The following is a 16,831-nucleotide window of genomic DNA, read 5'->3' as shown; positions in this document are numbered from 1 at the left end:
GCTGTGATTTTGTCATCGTTTATCCACAAAAACGAGGTGATGTTGGCTGCTTGGTCATCTTTAGGGTCTAGTTCCTCTACTTCTTCAATAAGCTGAGATTCAGTCACACCTGGAATTCGTTGACATAATATATATCTATAATCAGGCCCACCCAAGTGGTGGTATCTGGTTTTACAGTTAATTTTGATTTTTTATCGGACCCGTCTAAGGTCTTTGAATTATTCTGACCCATGGTCAGTGATTTCCAGAGGGGTTTAGACGCTTGAAGGATTTAAGTTAGTTTTTATTTTGCTGTGGCACACCTGAGGTTACTTGATTTTTTGCTAGCAATTTTATCTTTTTAGTGAGCAACTTCTCACTTTTTAACGAGCAACTTCTCGTTTTATGACCCCAGGCAACTTCCTGTGTCCTTTCTGCTGGTGAGCAACTTCTTAGTTTATGACAACAGGCAACTTCCTGTGTCCTTTCTGCTTTAATTTACAAAACAACAGGCAACTTCCTGTGTTTCTATGTGGGCCACTAAAGAAGGCTCCTCAGCGTATCCCACTTGTTACTATGTGGGCCACTGAAGAAGGCCTCGTCAGCGTATCCCGTTTCTATGTGGATCACTGAGAAAGGCATAACACAGTCTTATAAAATAAAAGACGAGTGCCTACCTTCGTCAGGATCCCACTTCTGACACCAAAATTGAAAGAAACGGCTTCCAGGGCCTAATCCGTGGATCGGCTTCCTCCGAGGCGTGGACGTCTATCAGCAGAGAATGTACCTTCACCTATCAGCAGAGAATGTACCTTAGTCTGTAACACAGTCAAATATATTCTCAAGTAATATTCAAGCATGCCATTCAGCGTGTTAGTACGAGCTCGGGAGCAGCTTGGGAGAACAAGAAAACAGAGACTGCTTCAGGTTGTCTTCCCAAATTGACTCAACTTTATTCACAAGTACAACAGTTTATATAGAGGGACAAATTCATGAGTCAGCAGATTCTCAGTTTAAACCAGTACAGACCAAGATAAGGGAGCGTCTTTCTGCCCTTGGGTGAAGAAGCATCCTTTGTATAGTGTATCAGTTCAGCTACAATTGTGATTATCTCAGCGACATATTTTCAAGGCACGAAATAAAGAGTTCTTTCATTAGTGAATTCTGAAACAAACCATCTGGCCTTCAACAGGCGTCTCCTAAAAGATTAAGAAACTAATGTAGCTGAGGGAGTGATCTCTGTGGTATTTCAACCTTGTACCAGCCTGTGATTCTCACACATCAATTCTTGGGTCAAAGAGAAAAATAACTAAAACAAAGGGGCCTTATTGAATGACAGAGTTTTCCTGCATAATGTCACTATAAAACAATATCCAGTAAATGCTCCCATGGTACTAAAATACCTAACAATCACGTATATCAGGACATCTCTTCTGAACCAAGACGAAGTGGTGCTACAAAGGAATTATTTCTTTAGGAGAGCATTTAATAGCAGTCTGGCCTGCAACAAAATGCACCGCTAAAAATACAGTTTCTGCTTGTCCCAGAATTTATTAATTTTGAGAGTGAAGTTGTAGGACTGATGCTGGTTAGTGGTGTAGGTTTCATGGATGTGACACCTTGTGTAAAATGACGACCAGAGCATATTATTAGGTCAGTTCACTGTAGTTAGGCAGAGGTGTCTTAAAAAGTACCACCTTATACAAAACAAATGAAGGTCCAGTATAAGAAAGAATAAGAAGAGAAAAAAAGCAACATCCTGCTAAATGAAGTCATTTTTAAACATTACTCTAAATGTAGCCATTAGTTTTTGTTGCTGGCCATACAAAAATAAGTATACTTCAATTATATTTCCCAAGTATATCTTACCTAGTACGTATACTAATAATGCTTCTTGGGACTATATTGGCCCCCGTTTTAGTACATAACAGTATTCTTGAAATTAACTTTTAGATGTACTTTTTGTTCACCATAATTGTACTAGCATAATGTCATAATGTCTACAAGAGTATAATTAAATATACTCGACTCTATCACAATACTAACCTTACAAGTATACTATTAATTAATAGTATTACTAATGTTTCACATTGTTTGACTAAACAAATGCATTTATTAATATATGAGGTTCCATTCAGTTCAAGGAATTAAATTTTAGTGTGGCTGCAACTTACTCCTTAAGTTAAAAATTATGCTGTATATTGTAGTTTATATGTTATACTGCTTTCACAGTGAATCACATTTTATAGTAATACACTCTGAATGAGGATTTTTTTTTCTCAAAGATATTTTTATTGAGTTGAAGCAACAAAGAAAAGCAAATACACGCAGAATTGTCAAACGCCAAACAAGCAAGTTTCACAGTGACTGTTAAAACTGAAATATCAGAATACAGATTAATGACACACTCACATGTCTTATAGTTGCTTCCAGCAGTTTATCCCCTACCCACAACACTTAGAACCCCTATCCCTCAGACCAGGAAGGAAAAAACCCAACAAACAAAGCAAGAAAAAAGAAGCAAACAAATAAAAACAACTGAATGAGGATTTAAGTAATTACTCTTAGATCTACAGTAGAAAACAACAGAAATCCAGATGGTGTAATAGTATAATCTCAGTAACATCACCAATTGTTACATTTGCTGTATTTTACAGCTGTTTCCATGAGTACGGTGAGTTACCGTAAAAATAGTGTAATCTCATGGAATTTTCCCACAATTACATGCAAATTACAGTACTAAACTGCTAACATCCTTTAGAGTTTTTTACTGTTGATTTTGCAGTACTAAGCTATGGAAATTACTGCAAAGGCTAACAGTGTTCATGTTTTGAATCGGGTAATTTCATGGTGAGAAATGTCTTTGACAAAAAAATGCAGGATTAATTAATAGCTGTATATGACTGCTAGGTTAGGACGTGGTTAGGTGCAAATACTTAAGAGAGAGAGATTTTGCTCTATTAATATTTAATGGAAATCTTTTTCTTCATAAGATTGTGGGCAAAGTCAATAAATTGTCTCCTGGCTTTCAGGTCCCCTTGAGCCAAATTTAGAGTTTTTGCAATTAAGAAAAGAAAAAAAGATTTAAGGTGAAACAAATTTTTTCAATTCATGGAATGATGACATTATCACTCATTCCATATTGTTCCTAAAGTTTGCAGTCTTTTTTTTAGTTAAAAGTTAAAGCAGAGCTTGTTTTTTTAGCTTCTTTGATAATGTAACTCTGCATATGTGTACATGCATGTGCACTGATGTGTGCATGGGGGGTGATTTAACATTACAGTCCCTTGAAATAGCATTCATAGTCCTTGAACTTGTGCACATTTTGTCACCTTACAACCACAAACAAAAGATGTTTTTATTGACAGTTTCAATGGTAGATTAACACAAAGTAGCACATAATTGTGAAGTGGCATGAAAATAATACATGGTTGTCAAAATTCTAAGCAAATGAAATTTGGAAAAGTGTGTCATTCTTTTCTATTCACCCCCTGCTCTTCATAGAGCCACATTTTGCTCCAGTTACACCTGCAGGTCTTTTGGAGTACGTCTCTACCAGCTTTGCACATCTAGAGACTGAATTATTTGCCCATTCTTCACTGTAAAACAGCTCAAACTTAGACAGATTGGATGGAAAGCGTCTCTGAGTCTGTATGACTATGTTTACTGTTTTGTCTATTTCAAACAGATGCCTGTCCTCACCTCTGCAGTGCTGCCGTCTCCTCTAACCCGGCATGTTTCTAAGGTATGTTTTCTTTCTTTTGGATGTTGTTCTTGTGGTTTTTCTTCAGAGATGAGGTTTGCAGTGTCTGTGTGGTGCAGCCGGTCTAGTCTAGGGGTAATGTCAGAGATTGAAACTTTACTGATAAATTGTCCAACTAAAAAAATACCGGGGTCCACAAATGTCATGTGACAACTAGGGATGGGTACCGGTATCCGGTGCCGTTATGGTACCGGTTCTGACATAAACGGTAGTAAACAGACCGAAAAGCAGCGCACATTTCGGTGCTTTATTTCGGTGCTTTTTTTCCCCTGAGATATCATACACTTTGGATTCTAGCCAATCATTTTACCTTTCCGAGGATAGTAGGCGGGCCCAGGTACGTACGTTCTTTTAGAGCAGAGCTACAGATTAAAAATGCCCAAGGCGAAGCGGTCAAAGTCTGGCTGTATTTCACAGCAAAAGATGCAAACTCAGCAGCCTGCAACAAGTGCTTTAAGGTGATACTGTGCAAAGGAGGTAACATCTCGAATCTGACGACGAACCTGGCGACGCATAGCGTTTTTTTAAAAGCCGAGAAATGCACCATATTTGATAGCTTGCTGCAAGACCTCACACCAAGCACATCTACTGCGGCTGTGGTGCCTGTTATCAGACCCGGAGTTAGCAACATCCCCCAAGAACCCGAAGACGAGAGTCCTGGCCCCTAGCCCTGCCAGTGTAGCGGAAATGATGACGGATGATGATGCAGCAGCAGCCGTTCTTCTCTGGGCGAGGAGCTTAATGTTGTTCGTGTGTAATTTACGTTGAGTAGGCTAACCACGTTATTACATTAATGCATGTAAGGTGAAGTAGCAAACACCGTCGTAGTTACATGCAGCTGTCTTCTTGTTTGATGGCAGATGCTCCCTTCATCCTGGCCAAAAAAGCTAAAATGACAAAAGAAAAAGTGGAAAACAGCTAAACATGAGAGGTTTTTGGACAAAGTTTGTGTTTTTTTCCATTGTTTAAGCACTGCTAACCTAACCTAAACGATACCCATCCCTAGTGACAACCTAATTGGCTTACGGGATGATGACGTCCAGAGATGGGCAGTAACGCGTTACTGTAATCCGATTACTTTTTTTCAAATAACGAGTAAAGTAAGGGATTACTATTGCAAAAACGGTAATTAGATTACTGTTACTTTCCCGTAGGAACGCTGCGTTACTGCGTTACTAAAACCGTGATTTTTTTTTTGCGAGAATGTCTCATGACAGTGACGTAAGCGAGTGCCACATTTGTGACAACAGCTGCGTGCAGATCAACAATGGATCATATATCGAGTGCGGGAGAGAGTATGAGCGTTTTCCTTTACTTTCTATGAAACAACAATTCCCACCAAGGCTTTTCAGTGTGAAATTTAGTGTATAGAAAATACCTGTGCCAGGTTGTCTCCATCTAGTGGTGAACATGGCCTCACCACTACATCAAGTGAGCTTTTCACTGTGCACAGTGACACAAAAGTCATTTAACAATTTTAAAAAAAGCAATGTTACAGATTCAGTAAGAACTGAAGTTTATCATAATCCTTCAAGTTTCACTCAGTAACAGCAGCTTTTTAATATTATTGACTATATTTTAGAGTCACATTTATATGAAATGTCAAACAATCACAGAGTGACACTGAACTAAACAATCAATGCCATGTGAGTTGTTCTTGTTTGTTCTTTATCTCATTTATTGTAAGCAGCGGGAGTAGAAGCTAAAGAAAAATAGTAAAGATATGAATGAATCTCTGCTCTTACAGCTTTTATTGTGCCATAATGTCTGCTTTGAAACTGTCCTCTTGCTCGTCTCTTGGATGCTCACCTCTTCTTCACCTGTTCCTTTCACCAAACTGCTGCACTCTCGTTCTCTGCTCTCGCCTCCTCTTCTGGTTATAATTAGGATGCAGTCAGCATGTGCCAAACAAACTCCCCCCAAATCGATCATGTTTGATATGATGATGACGTTTTTAACATCTTATTTATGCACTTGTTGGGTGGGAAAGAGTAAACAAAGATGGGGCATAGAAGCAGAACTGAGTCCTACGTGTGGAGGGACAGTAACTGTGTGTGTATATGTAAGCATTTAAACACTGCAGAGAGTCAAATTAACAGTAACACTATTTTGTCTAAGTCCGCCATTGTAGAAATTCATTTCACCGAAACAATAACATGGCGCACAATGTGACAATAAACGTATAAAACACAAATTCTTACCTAGCAGGAGAATAAATAATCAGTATTTTAAGGCTACTGCATGTATAGATGTCACTGCTGGCTCACATAAGCTAGCTCTGAGACCCGCCAGAGTTTACGCCACAGTTGACTGTCGCGAAAGAGTCGTAAATCACCGGCATTGTAAAACTTAAAATGATTCCAGGGCATGTTATAAAACACCCAATAGATGTACTGGATATTAAACGGTATCAAACAACTAAATGAACACAGGGTTACAATTACATGCTCACGTCGTCACATCGAGAGTTTATTCATTAATCATCAGAGTTCAACAATGTTACATCCAGTTGAAAACAGCTTCACTAACGCCAGCAAAACAGGCTAACAGTATATAAGAGCACAAAAACAGCCGTGCTTATCAACAGCTCGACATATCCTCAACAACTCACCTCAGTATGTGTAACCCGTTCATGTGTTACGCCTGTTGTTCTTGCGTTGTGTTCTGGCGTGAAAGTAGGAGGCAGGAGACAGTACTGGGTCTTTGGCTCTTTACTGCACATCTGCAACACAGAAACATGTGTCTGATCTGTGTGTGTCACGCGACTGCCAGTACACCTCTCCTCCGGCCATGCTGAAAGCAGCTGTGTCTGCAGCTTCATTAACACTACAATAATATAATGAATCAAATACAACAAATTGTTTTAAAACATTAACTTGAGCTCTCAAAAACAAAAAGCACAAAATAAATAATATGTCACTGAAAAAAACATCAAAAACAACTTATAAGAACAATAAACAAAATAATTCAAAAACAAATAAACAGTCAGATAAATACAATTCAATAACCAGGACCCAATATTCTGGTACTTATAGTTCAAACATTATACTTCAGTACAATTATATTAATAACCGCCATCTAACAGGCAGTACAACACTGTACTTATAAAAACAATGACTGAAAGACTGCATCTCCAAAACATAAGAACATCTCCATACCTGCAACACAGAAATATGTGTCTGATCTGTGTGTGTCACGCGACTGCCAGTACACCTCTCCTGACGAAGGAAAAAAGAGTGCATGCTGTTAAAAAAAGACTGCCGCGAGTAGCCGCTAGCAATCAGGCTAACTTAGCATGCTAGCATTTTAGCTGCGTTCTCGGCTAAAACTCATAAGCGTATATTAGTGAACTCCGCCCTCCACAAAACTTATCCCGAATGAGTCTCTTAATGACAAACAAAAACGCGGCGGTTTGGCTGTATTCACATTGCAGCTTGGGATCTGAACAAACTTTAATTAGCTGAGAGCAACGTGGCAGTGACTTACCTCCGGCCATGCTGAAAGGAGCTGTGACCGGGCACACATGCACGCGCCTACGTCACCACGCAGCGCACACACACATGAACGCACTATACACATATGCAGCATATTTATATTACTTGGTTTTAGAGTTGGAGTATTTACATATTGATCTGAAATATTTTGCTGCTGAACAGCAGAGCTCCAAAGCGTCCCCCTGTAACCATGGTTACGCAGATGCGTTCCGACTGTCACGTCACCGAGGAGAACCTGTTTCAAATGTATACCTGGATCAACCTGCAATCAGTTTGAAAAGTTTTCTGCTGAGATCCGCAGCTCGACTTCCTGGCACCCCGGGATAAGATGAGTTGCTGTGTTTTTCACGGAGAAAAAATAACGTCAGTGTTAGATGAAAAAAAAAAAAGATGCAAGCAGAAGAGGACAGCAGATTGAGAAGAGATTTCTTCAAACGGTAAGGAGCTTCTAACAAGTGATATCTGATAAGCTTAAAACTTAAATCTTAAATCTAATGTCCAGATTCATGCTAAACTTTTCTGATTACTCCGTGTATCTGCACCGTTAGACTTTTCATCGCCACTTTACGGTAACATACTGGCGTCACTGCTGCCAGCGTCATATCGTGACGCCGTGTTACGGTAGCTTACCTTTCTGCAGGATGATACCGTTTTTTGCTGGTGTGGTATAATACTCTTGGACAAATTATGGTAACGCACCGTAGCCTTTTTTACGGTATCTCACTGGCGACAGTTATGTCAGTGAGATACCGTTATGTCGTTATGTCGTAAATTACGTCAACAAAGTAACATCATACTGTGATTAATAAATTGGTATACTACCGTTTATTCACGGTATGTCACTGTAAGCCCGCTGCAAGGTAATAAACTGCAATATATTAACCAGTAACTTACCGTTATCACGCATCATCAGTACCAAAAATATTCATCTCTGCTAGAGGACACCGTGTCCTAACAGGCGGTCATTTACTCTTTTAAAAGGTCGTAATTTACCGTAATTTCAGTTAACAGTAACATACTGTAAGAGACTGGAGGGTTCCAAAAAAGTTGGATGGATGGATACACACACACACACACACACACACACACACACACACACACACACACAAAATATAATTCATGTGCTTTACACCACTTTATTTCAATTCTGATTCTTCCCTGCTGAAATACACATTTCCAAAATCAAAAACTGAAAAGAACTGAAAACATATTTTCATTGAGGAAGCACTTGTTTTTACTAAACCATGTAATCCATTATTTTCTCAGATGGTTGTACAAACAATAACAATATTATGTCATATCCATATCATGGCAGACAACACATGCTCAAGTGTTGGGTTTCCTTACTTATATTTTGTAGGGTCTCAAACCTACAATGTGAAGTGCCTTGGCATTCATTTTGTTGGCACCATACAAACAAACTGAATTGTAATGGATATAATATCAAGCCCCACACGTCTGCCTTTATATACACTTTGTCCAAAATACTGGCTCACACGACCAAATCATTGCACAAAACAGGGTCCACAAGGACATGGATGAGCGTGTGTGGTGTGAAGGAACTTGACTGACCTGCACTGAACCCTGATCTTGCTTTGTGGACTGAGTTCATTGATTTGTAGGGTGAGCCAATACATGTGACAATTAAAGTGTAAGTAGCTGAAATAATTTTTAACAAACGGGTAAAAGAAGGTTAGCACTGTTGCCACACAGCAAGAAGGTCCTGAGTTCAATTCCACCATCAGGTCTTTCTGTGTGGAGTTTGCATGTTCTCCCCGTGTTTGCGTGGGTTCTCTCCGGGTACTCCGGCTTCCTCCCACCGTCCAAAGACATGCAGCTTGTGGGGATAGGTTAATTGGATAATACAAATTGCCACTAGGTGTGAATGTGCGAGTGAATGTGAGTGTGAATGGTTGTCTGTCCCTGTGTGTTGGCCCTGCGACAGACTGGCGACCTGTCCAGGGTGTACCCCGCCTTTCGCCCTATGACAGCTGGGATAGGCTCCAGCGCCCCCCGCGACCCTGAAAAAGGATAAGCGGAAGTGAATGGATGGATGGATGGGTAAAAGAAGGAAAAAAAATCAAAACTGTTGCACTCAAAAAAACCTATTGGACAGAGACAGCATCTTGCAAGATGGCGAGAGAGCTTGTCTTCATTGTTGCTCGTCTTGTGTAAATGTCCAGAAAGCATGGGCCATGGATCATCTGTGGAGACATGGGTAACAACACATTGGTCACTTAAATTATACAAGAAATTTACTAATTTCCCTAATTTGAAGTTCTCCACTCAAATTCAGTAAGCCACTGGAGGAAAGTTGTGACATGAGGGTTAATGTGAACAACCTTTCGCTTCACAGTGGTCCCAGTCTTCCTGCTTGTCCCAACCTTGGAGGTACATTTTGTTCCCTCTTCAGGGTTTATCCTTACAAAAAACCTTGCACCCGCTGACTCCTGGTATTCCAGGTTCAATACATAGAATGAACCAAAGAAGACTGACATTGCATCAGCACAGGTGTTCTCTTTGTCCAGCTCAACAATTACACGCCCCTCTGCACTCACCATCCAGCAGGTGGCGGTCATTGAACTTTGTCCTTAAATGTATAGGGGCAACATGTTGTCATTATGCAACATAAAATAATTTCAATACTTCACTTCTTCACACTGTCTAGATAGTCATAAAGCAAATACCTACGTACAGTTAATTATTAATGGCCTTGTGTACATAGGTCCATTTTAACATATTATAATTGTATATAATTGGGAATTATTCTGCACATTAAACACACCTAACAAAGAGTCAGCCCAGTTAAAGTACCGGAGGTGAATCAACTGTATGGTTATTTTGGAGTTTATAGTTTGTGCTGCTGTTAAACTTTACAGTATTGACTTCAGTATTTCTGCTGTTGGTGTAGCTAGACTACTGTTGATCAGTAATATGTAATGTGAAATTTGATATTGTTACTTTGCTGGATTCACTGAGACACATGTCCAACAACCTTGGTTTATAAAGGAAATTACAGAAATTTGAGCTAACAAAACAGAGACTGGATACCTGTGTCCACGAAAAGCTCCTGTGCCAAACAGAAATTTTAATATGGTCTAATCAGCTCTATGTCATAAATGACTTCTTACCAAGCATAATCAGCCTTGGGGTGCTTGGCAGGCTTTTAACATGCAAACTGAACAATATAAATTTGTGTGCACTGAAGCCACAAATTTCGGGGCCTGGGGAGCGAACACCCGCACAAAGGGTGGCCAGGCGGCCCGGTCCGGGTTTTTTCTTCTTTTCTTCTTTCTTTCACACGCCTGGTGGGCGGTGCCACCCGATCACAAGGGCTGGCAAGGCTTTCGTAGCCTGGGGAGCGGACACCCTCACAAAGGGTGGCCAGGCGGCCCGGTCTGGGTTTTTTCTTCTTTTCTTCTTTCTTTCACACGCCTGGTGGGCGGTGCCACCCGATCACAAGGGCTGGCAAGGCTTTCGGAGCCTGGGGAGCGGACACCCTCACAAAGGGTGGCCAGGCGGCCCGGTCCGGGTTTTTTCTTCTTTTCTTCTTTCTTTCACGCGCCTGGTGGGCGGTGCCACCCCATCACAAGGGCTGGCAAGGCTTTCGGAGCCTGGGGAGCGGACACCCGCACAAAGGGTGGCCAGGCGGCCCGGTCCGGGTTTTTTCTTCTTTTCTTCTTTCTTTCACACGCCTGGTGGGCGGTGCCACCCGATCACAAGGGCTGGCAAGGCTTTCGGAGCCTGGGGAGCGGACACCCGCACAAAGGGTGGCCAGGCGGCCCGGTCCGGGTTTTTTCTTCTTTTCTTCTTTCTTTCACGCGCCTGGTGGGCGGTGCCACCCGATCACAAGGGCTGGCAAGGCTTTCGGAGCCTGGGGAGCGGACACCCTCACAAAGGGTGGCCAGGCGGCCCGGTCCGGGTTTTTTCTTCTTTTCTTCTTTCTTTCACACGCCTGGTGGGCGGTGCCACCCGATCACAAGGGCTGGCAAGGCTTTCGGAGCCTGGGGAGCGGACACCCGCACAAAGGGTGGCCAGGCGGCCCGGTCCGGGTTTTTTCTTCTTTTCTTCTTTCTTTCACACGCCTGGTGGGCGGTGCCACCCGATCACAAGGGCTGGAAAGGCTTTCGTAGCCTGGGGAGCGGACACCCTCACAAAGGGTGGCCAGGCGGCCCGGTCCGGGTTTTTTCTTCTTTTCTTCTTTCTTTCACACGCCTGGTGGGCGGTGCCACCCGATCACAAGGGCTGGCAAGGCTTTCGTAGCCTGGGGAGCGGACACCCTCACAAAGGGTGGCCAGGCGGCCCGGTCCGGGTTTTTTCTTCTTTTCTTCTTTCTTTCACACGCCTGGTGGGCGGTGCCACCCGATCACAAGGGCTGGCAAGGCTTTCGGAGCCTGGGGAGCGAACACCCGCACAAAGGGTGGCCAGGCGGCCCGGTCCGGGTTTTTTCTTCTTTTCTTCTTTCTTTCACATGCCTGGTGGGCGGTGCCACCCGATCACAAGGGCTGGCAAGGCTTTCGTAGCCTGGGGAGCGGACACCCTCACAAAGGGTGGCCAGGCGGCCCGGTCTGGGTTTTTTCTTCTTTTCTTCTTTCTTTCACACGCCTGGTGGGCGGTGCCACCCGATCACGAGGGCTGGCAAGGCTTTCGGAGCCTGGGGAGCGGACACCCTCACAAAGGGTGGCCAGGCGGCCCGGTCCGGGTTTTTTCTTCTTTTCTTCTTTCTTTCACACGCCTGGTGGGCGGTGCCACCCGATCACGAGGGCTGGCAAGGCTTTCGGAGCCTGGGGAGCGGACACCCTCACAAAGGGTGGCCAGGCGGCCCGGTTCGGGTTTTTTCTTCTTTTCTTCTTTCTTTCACACGCCTGGTGGGCGGTGCCACCCGATCACAAGGGCTGGCAAGGCTTTCGGAGCCTGGGGAGCGGACACCCGCACAAAGGGTGGCCAGGCGGCCCGGTCCGGGTTTTTTCTTCTTTTCTTCTTTCTTTCACACGCCTGGTGGGCGGTGCCACCCGATCACAAGGGCTGGCAAGGCTTTCGGAGCCTGGGGAGCGGACACCCTCACAAAGGGTGGCCAGGCGGCCCGGTCCGGGTTTTTTCTTCTTTTCTTCTTTCTTTCACACGCCTGGTGGGCGGTGCCACCCGATCACAAGGGCTGGCAAGGCTTTCGGAGCCTGGGGAGCGGACACCCGCACAAAGGGTGGCCAGGCGGCCCGGTCCGGGTTTTTTCTTCTTTTCTTCTTTCTTTCACACGCCTGGTGGGCGGTGCCACCCGATCACAAGGGCTGGCAAGGCTTTCGTAGCCTGGGGAGAGGACACCCGCACAAAGGGTGGCCAGGCGGCCCGGTCCGGGTTTTTTCTTCTTTTCTTCTTTCTTTCACACGCCTGGTGGGCGGTGCCACCCGATCACAAGGGCTGGCAAGGCTTTTGGAGCCTGGGGAGCGGACACCCGCACAAAGGGTGGCCAGGCGGCCCGGTCCGGGTTTTTTCTTCTTTTCTTCTTTCTTTCACACGCCTGGTGGGCGGTGCCACCCGATCACAAGGGCTGGCAAGGCTTTCGTAGCCTGGGGAGCGGACACCCGCACAAAGGGTGGCCAGGCGGCCCGGTCCGGGTTTTTTCTTCTTTTCTTCTTTCTTTCACATGCCTGGTGGGCGGTGCCACCCGATCACAAGGGCTGGCAAGGCTTTCGTAGCCTGGGGAGCGGACACCCTCACAAAGGGTGGCCAGGCGGCCCGGTCCGGGTTTTTTCTTTTCTTCTTTCTTTCACACGCCTGGTGGGCGGTGCCACCCGATCACAAGGGCTGGCAAGGCTTTCGGAGCCTGGGGAGCGGACACCCGCACAAAGGGTGGCCAGGCGGCCCGGTTCGGGTTTTTTCTTCTTTTCTTCTTTCTTTCACACGCCTGGTGGGCGGTGCCACCCGATCACAAGGGCTGGCAAGGCTTTCGGAGCCTGGGGAGCGGACACCCGCACAAAGGGTGGCCAGGCGGCCCGGTCCGGGTTTTTTCTTCTTTTCTTCTTTCTTTCACACGCCTGGTGGGCGGTGCCACCCGATCACAAGGGCTGGCAAGGCTTTCGGAGCCTGGGGAGCGGACACCCTCACAAAGGGTGGCCAGGCGGCCCGGTCCGGATTTTTTCTTCTTTTCTTCTTTCTTTCACACGCCTGGTGGGCGGTGCCACCCGATCACAAGGGCTGGCAAGGATTTCGGAGCCTGGGGAGCGGACACCCACACAAAGGGTGGCCAGGCGGCCCGGTCCGGGTTTTTTCTTCTTTTCTTCTTTCTTTCACACGCCTGGTCGGCGGTGCCACCCGATCACAAGGGCTGGCAAGGCTTTCGGAGCCTGGGTGGCCAGGCGGCCCGGTCCGGGTTTTTTCTTCTTTTCTTCTTTCTTTCACACGCCTGGTGGGCGGTGCCACCCGATCACAAGGGCTGGCAAGGCTTTCGGAGCCTGGGGAGCGGACACCCGCACAAAGGGTGGCCAGGCGGCCCGGTCCGGGTTTTTTCTTCTTTTCTTCTTTCTTTCACACGCCTGGTGGACGGTGCCACCCGATCACAAGGGCTGGCAAGGCTTTCGGAGCCTGGGGAGCGGACACCCTCACAAAGGGTGGCCAGGCGGCCCGGTCCGGGTTTTTTCTTCTTTTCTTCTTTCTTTCACACGCCTGGTGGGCGGTGCCACCCGATCACAAGGGCTGGCAAGGCTTTCGGAGCCTGGGGAGCGGACACCCGCACAAAGGGTGGCCAGGCGGCCCGGTCCGGGTTTTTTCTTCTTTTCTTCTTTCTTTCACGCGCCTGGTGGGCGGTGCCACCCGATCACAAGGGCTGGCAAGGCTTTCGGAGCCTGGGGAGCGGACACCCTCACAAAGGGTGGCCAGGTGGCCCGGTCCGGGTTTTTTCTTCTTTTCTTCTTTCTTTCACACGCCTGGTGGGCGGTGCCACCCGATCACAAGGGCTGGCAAGGCTTTCGTAGCCTGGGGAGCGGACACCCTCACAAAGGGTGGCCAGGCGGCCCGGTCCGGGTTTTTTCTTCTTTTCTTCTTTCTTTCACACGCCTGGTGGGCGGTGCCACCCGATCACAAGGGCTGGCAAGGCTTTCGGAGCCTGGGGAGCGGACACCCTCACAAAGGGTGGCCAGGCGGCCCGGTCCGGGTTTTTTCTTCTTTTCTTCTTTCTTTCACACGCCTGGTGGGCGGTGCCACCCGATCACAAGGGCTGGCAAGGCTTTCGGAGCCTGGGGAGCGGACACCCGCACAAAGGGTGGCCAGGCGGCCCGGTCCGGGTTTTTTCTTCTTTTCTTCTTTCTTTCACACGCCTGGTGGGCGGTGCCACCCGATCACAAGGGCTGGCAAGGCTTTCGTAGCCTGGGGAGAGGACACCCGCACAAAGGGTGGCCAGGCGGCCCGGTCCGGGTTTTTTCTTCTTTTCTTCTTTCTTTCACACGCCTGGTGGGCGGTGCCACCCGATCACAAGGGCTGGCAAGGCTTTTGGAGCCTGGGGAGCGGACACCCGCACAAAGGGTGGCCAGGCGGCCCGGTCCGGGTTTTTTCTTCTTTTCTTCTTTCTTTCACACGCCTGGTGGGCGGTGCCACCCGATCACAAGGGCTGGCAAGGCTTTCGTAGCCTGGGGAGCGGACACCCTCACAAAGGGTGGCCAGGCGGCCCGGTCCGGGTTTTTTCTTTTCTTCTTTCTTTCACACGCCTGGTGGGCGGTGCCACCCGATCACAAGGGCTGGCAAGGCTTTCGGAGCCTGGGGAGCGGACACCCGCACAAAGGGTGGCCAGGCGGCCCGGTCCGGGTTTTTTCTTCTTTTCTTCTTTCTTTCACACGCCTGGTGGGCGGTGCCACCCGATCACAAGGGCTGGCAAGGCTTTCGGAGCCTGGGGATCGGACACCCGCACAAAGGGTGGCCAGGCGGCCCGGTCCGGGTTTTTTCTTCTTTTCTTCTTTCTTTCACACGCCTGGTGGGCGGTGCCACCCGATCACAAGGGCTGGCAAGGCTTTCGGAGCCTGGGGAGCGGACACCCTCACAAAGGGTGGCCAGGCGGCCCGGTCCGGGTTTTTTCTTCTTTTCTTCTTTCTTTCACACGCCTGGTGGGCGGTGCCACCCGATCACAAGGGCTGGCAAGGCTTTCGTAGCCTGGGGAGCGGACACCCTCACAAAGGGTGGCCAGGCGGCCCGGTCCGGGTTTTTTCTTCTTTTCTTCTTTCTTTCACGCGCCTGGTGGGCGGTGCCACCCGATCACAAGGGCTGGCAAGGCTTTCGGAGCCCGGGGAGCGGACACCCGCACAAAGGGTGGCCAGGCGGCCCTGACCGGGTTTTTTCTTCTTTTCTTCTTTCTTTCACACGCCTGGTGGGCGGTGCCACCCGATCACAAGGGCTGGCAAGGCTTTCGTAGCCTGGGGAGCGGACACCCTCACAAAGGGTGGCCAGGCGGCCCGGTCCGGGTTTTTTCTTCTTTTCTTCTTTCTTTCACACGCCTGGTGGGCGGTGCCACCCGATCACAAGGGCTGGCAAGGCTTTCGGAGCCTGGGGAGCGGACACCCGCACAAAGGGTGGCCAGGCGGCCCGGTCCGGGTTTTTTCTTCTTTTCTTCTTTCTTTCACACGCCTGGTGGGCGGTGCCACCCGATCACAAGGGCTGGCAAGGCTTTCGTAGCCTGGGGAGAGGACACCCGCACAAAGGGTGGCCAGGCGGCCCGGTCCGGGTTTTTTCTTCTTTTCTTCTTTCTTTCACACGCCTGGTGGGCGGTGCCACCCGATCACAAGGGCTGGCAAGGCTTTTGGAGCCTGGGGAGCGGACACCCGCACAAAGGGTGGCCAGGCGGCCCGGTTCGGGTTTTTTCTTCTTTTCTTCTTTCTTTCACACGCCTGGTGGGCGGTGCCACCCGATCACAAGGGCTGGCAAGGCTTTCGTAGCCTGGGGAGCGGACACCCGCACAAAGGGTGGCCAGGCGGCCCGGTCCGGGTTTTTTCTTCTTTTCTTCTTTCTTTCACACGCCTGGTGGGCGGTGCCACCCGATCACAAGGGCTGGCAAGGCTTTCGTAGCCTGGGGAGCGGACACCCTCACAAAGGGTGGCCAGGCGGCCCGGTCCGGGTTTTTTCTTTTCTTCTTTCTTTCACACGCCTGGTGGGCGGTGCCACCCGATCACAAGGGCTGGCAAGGCTTTCGGAGCCTGGGGATCGGACACCCGCACAAAGGGTGGCCAGGCGGCCCGGTCCGGGTTTTTTCTTCTTTTCTTCTTTCTTTCACACGCCTGGTGGGCGGTGCCACCCGATCACAAGGGCTGGCAAGGCTTTCGGAGCCTGGGGAGCGGACACCCGCACAAAGGGTGGCCAGGTGGCCCGGTCCGGGTTTTTTCTTCTTTTCTTCTTTCTTTCACACGCCTGGTGGGCGGTGCCACCCGATCACAAGGGCTGGCAAGGCTTTCAGAGCCTGGGGAGCGGACACCCTCACAAAGGGTGGCCAGGCGGCCCGGTCCGGGTTTTTTCTTCTTTTCTTCTTACTTTCACACGCCTGGTGGGCGGTGCCACCCGATCACAAGGGCTGGCAAGGCTTTCGGAGCCTGGGGAGCGGACACCCGCACAAAGGGTGGCC

General features: G+C 47.9%; 1 long non-coding RNA gene across 1 annotated transcript; it reads right to left on the bottom strand.

Moving 5' to 3' along the window:
• Positions 1–2,112: 2,112 nt before the first annotated feature.
• LOC147329715 (uncharacterized) lies at positions 2,113–7,253 on the bottom strand. Its single transcript, XR_015128993.1, has 3 exons — positions 5,488–7,253; positions 5,121–5,185; positions 2,113–4,629 (listed from the first exon to the last, which is right to left on the bottom strand). It is a non-coding gene; the product is annotated as an uncharacterized LOC147329715 (long non-coding RNA).
• Positions 7,254–16,831: the final 9,578 nt, after the last annotated feature.

Source organism: Aulonocara sp. 'chitande type north' Nkhata Bay, linkage group LG5 (genome assembly GCF_057382095.1).
Source record: "Aulonocara sp. 'chitande type north' Nkhata Bay isolate Kocher_YH1m ecotype deep benthic linkage group LG5, A_spYH_male_GT1.1, whole genome shotgun sequence".
In the NCBI taxonomy this organism is placed as follows: Eukaryota; Metazoa; Chordata; class Actinopteri; order Cichliformes; family Cichlidae; genus Aulonocara; species Aulonocara sp. 'chitande type north' Nkhata Bay.
The sequence above is the reverse complement of the archived record's forward strand: the minus strand, read 5'-3'. Positions and strand labels throughout refer to the sequence as shown.